At 45.2% G+C, this 5000-nt stretch overlaps 6 non-coding genes across 6 annotated transcripts; all 6 read left to right on the forward strand.

Moving 5' to 3' along the window:
• Positions 1 to 704: 704 nt before the first annotated feature.
• On the forward strand, positions 705 to 777 carry trnar-ccu (transfer RNA arginine (anticodon CCU)). The gene has a single exon. It is a non-coding gene; the product is annotated as a tRNA-Arg (tRNA).
• A 489-nt stretch (positions 778 to 1266) lies between these two features.
• trnar-ccu (transfer RNA arginine (anticodon CCU)) lies at positions 1267 to 1339 on the forward strand. Its single transcript has one exon. It is a non-coding gene; the product is annotated as a tRNA-Arg (tRNA).
• A 1881-nt stretch (positions 1340 to 3220) lies between these two features.
• Positions 3221 to 3293, forward strand: trnar-ccu (transfer RNA arginine (anticodon CCU)). Its single transcript has one exon. It is a non-coding gene; the product is annotated as a tRNA-Arg (tRNA).
• A 211-nt stretch (positions 3294 to 3504) lies between these two features.
• trnar-ccu (transfer RNA arginine (anticodon CCU)) lies at positions 3505 to 3577 on the forward strand. The gene has a single exon. It is a non-coding gene; the product is annotated as a tRNA-Arg (tRNA).
• Positions 3578 to 4066: 489 nt separating this feature from the next.
• Positions 4067 to 4139, forward strand: trnar-ccu (transfer RNA arginine (anticodon CCU)). The gene has a single exon. It is a non-coding gene; the product is annotated as a tRNA-Arg (tRNA).
• A 488-nt stretch (positions 4140 to 4627) lies between these two features.
• trnar-ccu (transfer RNA arginine (anticodon CCU)) lies at positions 4628 to 4700 on the forward strand. The gene has a single exon. It is a non-coding gene; the product is annotated as a tRNA-Arg (tRNA).
• The last annotated feature ends 300 nt before the right edge of the window (positions 4701 to 5000 follow it).

Raw genomic sequence — 5000 nt, forward strand, 5'->3', positions numbered from 1 at the left:
ACCATCCTCTGCTAAACAGTTTCTTTTTAGATTTTAAGTGCGAACAAAAAAAACTAAAAAAATTGTCGTTTCATGGCATGTCTCATTGCCATTATACATTTGTTTTTACCTCTTCCAACAGTTTGTATAGGTCATACTGTTTACACAGTACCCCAGTGGCCTAAGACACTGGCCTCCTAAGCCATGGATTGTGAGTTCTAGTCTTTTCTGAAGTGGCTGAGAGCAGAGTGGCGCAGCGGAAGCGTGCTGGGCCCATAACCCAGAGGTCGATGGATCGAAACCATCCTCTGCTAACCAGATTTTTTTTTTAATGAAACGCAAGCAGAAATTAGAAAGCTAAATTGCATTTGCGTCTCTCAGTGCTATCCAGTACACATTATTTTTACTGCTTATATCAGTTCGTACTGTTTGCAGAAGGTAAACAGTGCCCCAGTGGCCTAAGACACTGGCCTCCTAAGCCATGGATTGTGAGTTCTAGTCTTTTCTGAAGTGGCTGAGAGCAGAGTGGCGCAGCAGAAGCGTGCTGGGCCCATAACCCAGAGGTCGATGGATAGATACCATCCTCTGCTAACCAGATTATTTAAAAAAATGAAACGCAAGCAGAAATTAGAAAGCTAAATTTCATTTGCGTCTCTCAGTGCTATCCAGTACACATTGTTTTTACTGCTTCTATCAGTTCGTACTGTTTGCAGAAGGTAAACAGTGCCCCAGTGGCCTAATGGATAAGGCACTGGCCTCCTAAGCCAGGGATTGTGGGTTCAAGTCCCATCTGGGGTGGATGGAAGCAGAGTGGCGCAGCGGAAGCGTGCTGGGCCCATAACCCAGAGGTCGATGGATCGAAACCATCCTCTGCTAACCAGATTTTTTTTTTTATGAAACGCAAGCAGAAATTAGAAAGCTAAATTGAATTTGCGTCTCTCAGTGCTATCCAGTACACATTATTTTTACTGCTTCTATCAGTTCGTACTGTTTGCAGAAGGTAAACAGTGCCCCAGTGGCCTAAGACACTGGCCTCCTAAGCCATGGATTGTGAGTTCTAGTCTTTTCTGAAGTGGCTGAGAGCAGAGTGGCGCAGCGGAAGCGTGCTGGGCCCATAACCCAGAGGTCGATGGATAGAAACCATCCTCTGCTAACCAGATTATTTAAAAAAATGAAACGCAAGCAGAAATTAGAAAGCTAAATTTCATTTGCGTCTCTCAGTGCTATCCAGTACACATTGTTTTTACTGCTTCTATCAGTTCGTACTGTTTGCAGAAGGTAAACAGTGCCCCAGTGGCCTAATGGATAAGGCACTGGCCTCCTAAGCCAGGGATTGTGGGTTCAAGTCCCATCTGGGGTGGATGGAAGCAGAGTGGCGCAGCGGAAGCGTGCTGGGCCCATAACCCAGAGGTCGATGGATCGAAACCATCCTCTGCTAACCAGATTTTTTTTTAATGAAACGCAAGCAGAAATTAGAAAGCTAAATTGAATTTGCGTCTCTCAGTGCTATCCAGTACACATTATTTTTACTGCTTCTATCAGTTCGTACTGTTTGCAGAAGGTAAACAGTGCCCCAGTGGCCTAAGACACTGGCCTCCTAAGCCATGGATTGTGAGTTCTAGTCTTTTCTGAAGTGGCTGAGAGCAGAGTGGCGCAGCGGAAGCGTGCTGGGCCCATAACCCAGAGGTCGATGGATCGAAACCATCCTCTGCTAAACAGTTTCTTTTTAGATTTTAAGTGCGAACAAAAAAAACAAAAAAAATTGTCGTTTCATGGCATGTCTCATTGCCATTATACATTTGTTTTTACCTCTTCCAACAGTTTGTATAGGTCATACTGTTTACACAGTACCCCAGTGGCCTAAGACACTGGCCTCCTAAGCCATGGATTGTGAGTTCTAGTCTTTTCTGAAGTGGCTGAGAGCAGAGTGGCACAGCGGAAGCGTGCTGGGCCCATAACCCAGAGGTCGATGGATCGAAACCAACCTCTGCTAAACAGTTTCTTTTTAGATTTTAAGTGCGAACAAAAAAAACTAAAAAAATTGTCGTTTCATGGCATGTCTCATTGCCATTATACATTTGTTTTTACCTCTTCCAACAGTTTGTATAGGTCATACTGTTTACACAGTACCCCAGTGGCCTAAGACACTGGCCTCCTAAGCCATGGATTGTGAGTTCTAGTCTTTTCTGAAGTGGCTGAGAGCAGAGTGGCGCAGCGGAAGCGTGCTGGGCCCATAACCCAGAGGTCGATGGATCGAAACCATCCTCTGCTAAACAGTTTCTTTTTAGATTTTAAGTGCGAACAAAAAAAACAAAAAAAATTGTCGTTTCATGGCATGTCTCATTGCCATTATACATTTGTTTTTACCTCTTCCAACAGTTTGTATAGGTCATACTGTTTACACAGTACCCCAGTGGCCTAAGACACTGGCCTCCTAAGCCATGGATTGTGAGTTCTAGTCTTTTCTGAAGTGGCTGAGAGCAGAGTGGCGCAGCGGAAGCGTGCTGGGCCCATAACCCAGAGGTCGATGGATCGAAACCATCCTCTGCTAAACAGTTTCTTTTTAGATTTTAAGTGCGAACAAAAAAAACTAAAAAAATTGTCGTTTCATGGCATGTCTCATTGCCATTATACATTTGTTTTTACCTCTTCCAACAGTTTGTATAGGTCATACTGTTTACACAGTACCCCAGTGGCCTAAGACACTGGCCTCCTAAGCCATGGATTGTGAGTTCTAGTCTTTTCTGAAGTGGCTGAGAGCAGAGTGGCGCAGCGGAAGCGTGCTGGGCCCATAACCCAGAGGTCGATGGATCGAAACCATCCTCTGCTAACCAGATTTTTTTTTTAATGAAACGCAAGCAGAAATTAGAAAGCTAAATTGCATTTGCGTCTCTCAGTGCTATCCAGTACACATTATTTTTACTGCTTCTATCAGTTCGTACTGTTTGCAGAAGGTAAACAGTGCCCCAGTGGCCTAAGACACTGGCCTCCTAAGCCATGGATTGTGAGTTCTAGTCTTTTCTGAAGTGGCTGAGAGCAGAGTGGCGCAGCGGAAGCGTGCTGGGCCCATAACCCAGAGGTCGATGGATAGAAACCATCCTCTGCTAACCAGATTATTTAAAAAAATGAAACGCAAGCAGAAATTAGAAAGCTAAATTTCATTTGCGTCTCTCAGTGCTATCCAGTACACATTGTTTTTACTGCTTCTATCAGTTCGTACTGTTTGCAGAAGGTAAACAGTGCCCCAGTGGCCTAATGGATAAGGCACTGGCCTCCTAAGCCAGGGATTGTGGGTTCAAGTCCCATCTGGGGTGGATGGAAGCAGAGTGGCGCAGCGGAAGCGTGCTGGGCCCATAACCCAGAGGTCGATGGATCGAAACCATCCTCTGCTAACCAGATTTTTTTTTTTATGAAACGCAAGCAGAAATTAGAAAGCTAAATTTCATTTGCGTCTCTCAGTGCTATCCAGTACACATTGTTTTTACTGCTTCTATCAGTTCGTATTGTTTGCAGAAGGTAAACAGTGCCCCAGTGGCCTAATGGATAAGGCACTGGCCTCCTAAGCCAGGGATTGTGGGTTCAAGTCCCATCTGGGGTGGATGGAAGCAGAGTGGCGCAGCGGAAGCGTGCTGGGCCCATAACCCAGAGGTCGATGGATCGAAACCATCCTCTGCTAACCAGATTTTTTTTTTAATGAAACGCAAGCAGAAATTAGAAAGCTAAATTGAATTTGCGTCTCTCAGTGCTATCCAGTACACATTATTTTTACTGCTTCTATCAGTTCGTACTGTTTGCAGAAGGTAAACAGTGCCCCAGTGGCCTAAGACACTGGCCTCCTAAGCCATGGATTGTGAGTTCTAGTCTTTTCTGAAGTGGCTGAGAGCAGAGTGGCGCAGCGGAAGCGTGCTGGGCCCATAACCCAGAGGTCGATGGATAGAAACCATCCTCTGCTAACCAGATTATTAAAAAAAATGAAACGCAAGCAGAAATTAGAAAGCTAAATTTCATTTGCGTCTCTCAGTGCTATCCAGTACACATTGTTTTTACTGCTTCTATCAGTTCGTACTGTTTGCAGAAGGTAAACAGTGCCCCAGTGGCCTAATGGATAAGGCACTGGCCTCCTAAGCCAGGGATTGTGGGTTCAAGTCCCATCTGGGGTGGATGGAAGCAGAGTGGCGCAGCGGAAGCGTGCTGGGCCCATAACCCAGAGGTCGATGGATCGAAACCATCCTCTGCTAACCAGATTTTTTTTTAATGAAACGCAAGCAGAAATTAGAAAGCTAAATTGAATTTGCGTCTCTCAGTGCTATCCAGTACACATTATTTTTACTGCTTCTATCAGTTCGTACTGTTTGCAGAAGGTAAACAGTGCCCCAGTGGCCTAAGACACTGGCCTCCTAAGCCATGGATTGTGAGTTCTAGTCTTTTCTGAAGTGGCTGAGAGCAGAGTGGCGCAGCGGAAGCGTGCTGGGCCCATAACCCAGAGGTCGATGGATAGAAACCATCCTCTGCTAACCAGATTATTTAAAAAAATGAAACGCAAGCAGAAATTAGAAAGCTAAATTTCATTTGCGTCTCTCAGTGCTATCCAGTACACATTGTTTTTACTGCTTCTATCAGTTCGTACTGTTTGCAGAAGGTAAACAGTGCCCCAGTGGCCTAATGGATAAGGCACTGGCCTCCTAAGCCAGGGATTGTGGGTTCAAGTCCCATCTGGGGTGGATGGAAGCAGAGTGGCGCAGCGGAAGCGTGCTGGGCCCATAACCCAGAGGTCGATGGATCGAAACCAACCTCTGCTAAACAGTTTCTTTTTAGATTTTAAGTGCGAACAAAAAAAACTAAAAAAATTGTCGTTTCATGGCATGTCTCATTGCCATTATACATTTGTTTTTACCTCTTCCAACAGTTTGTATAGGTCATACTGTTTACACAGTACCCCAGTGGCCTAAGACACTGGCCTCCTAAGCCATGGATTGTGAGTTCTAGTCTTTTCTGAAGTGGCTGAGAGCAGAGTGGCGCAG

This window comes from Oncorhynchus kisutch, unplaced genomic scaffold (assembly GCF_002021735.2).
Source record: "Oncorhynchus kisutch isolate 150728-3 unplaced genomic scaffold, Okis_V2 scaffold4059, whole genome shotgun sequence".
NCBI lineage: Eukaryota > Metazoa > Chordata > Actinopteri > Salmoniformes > Salmonidae > Oncorhynchus > Oncorhynchus kisutch.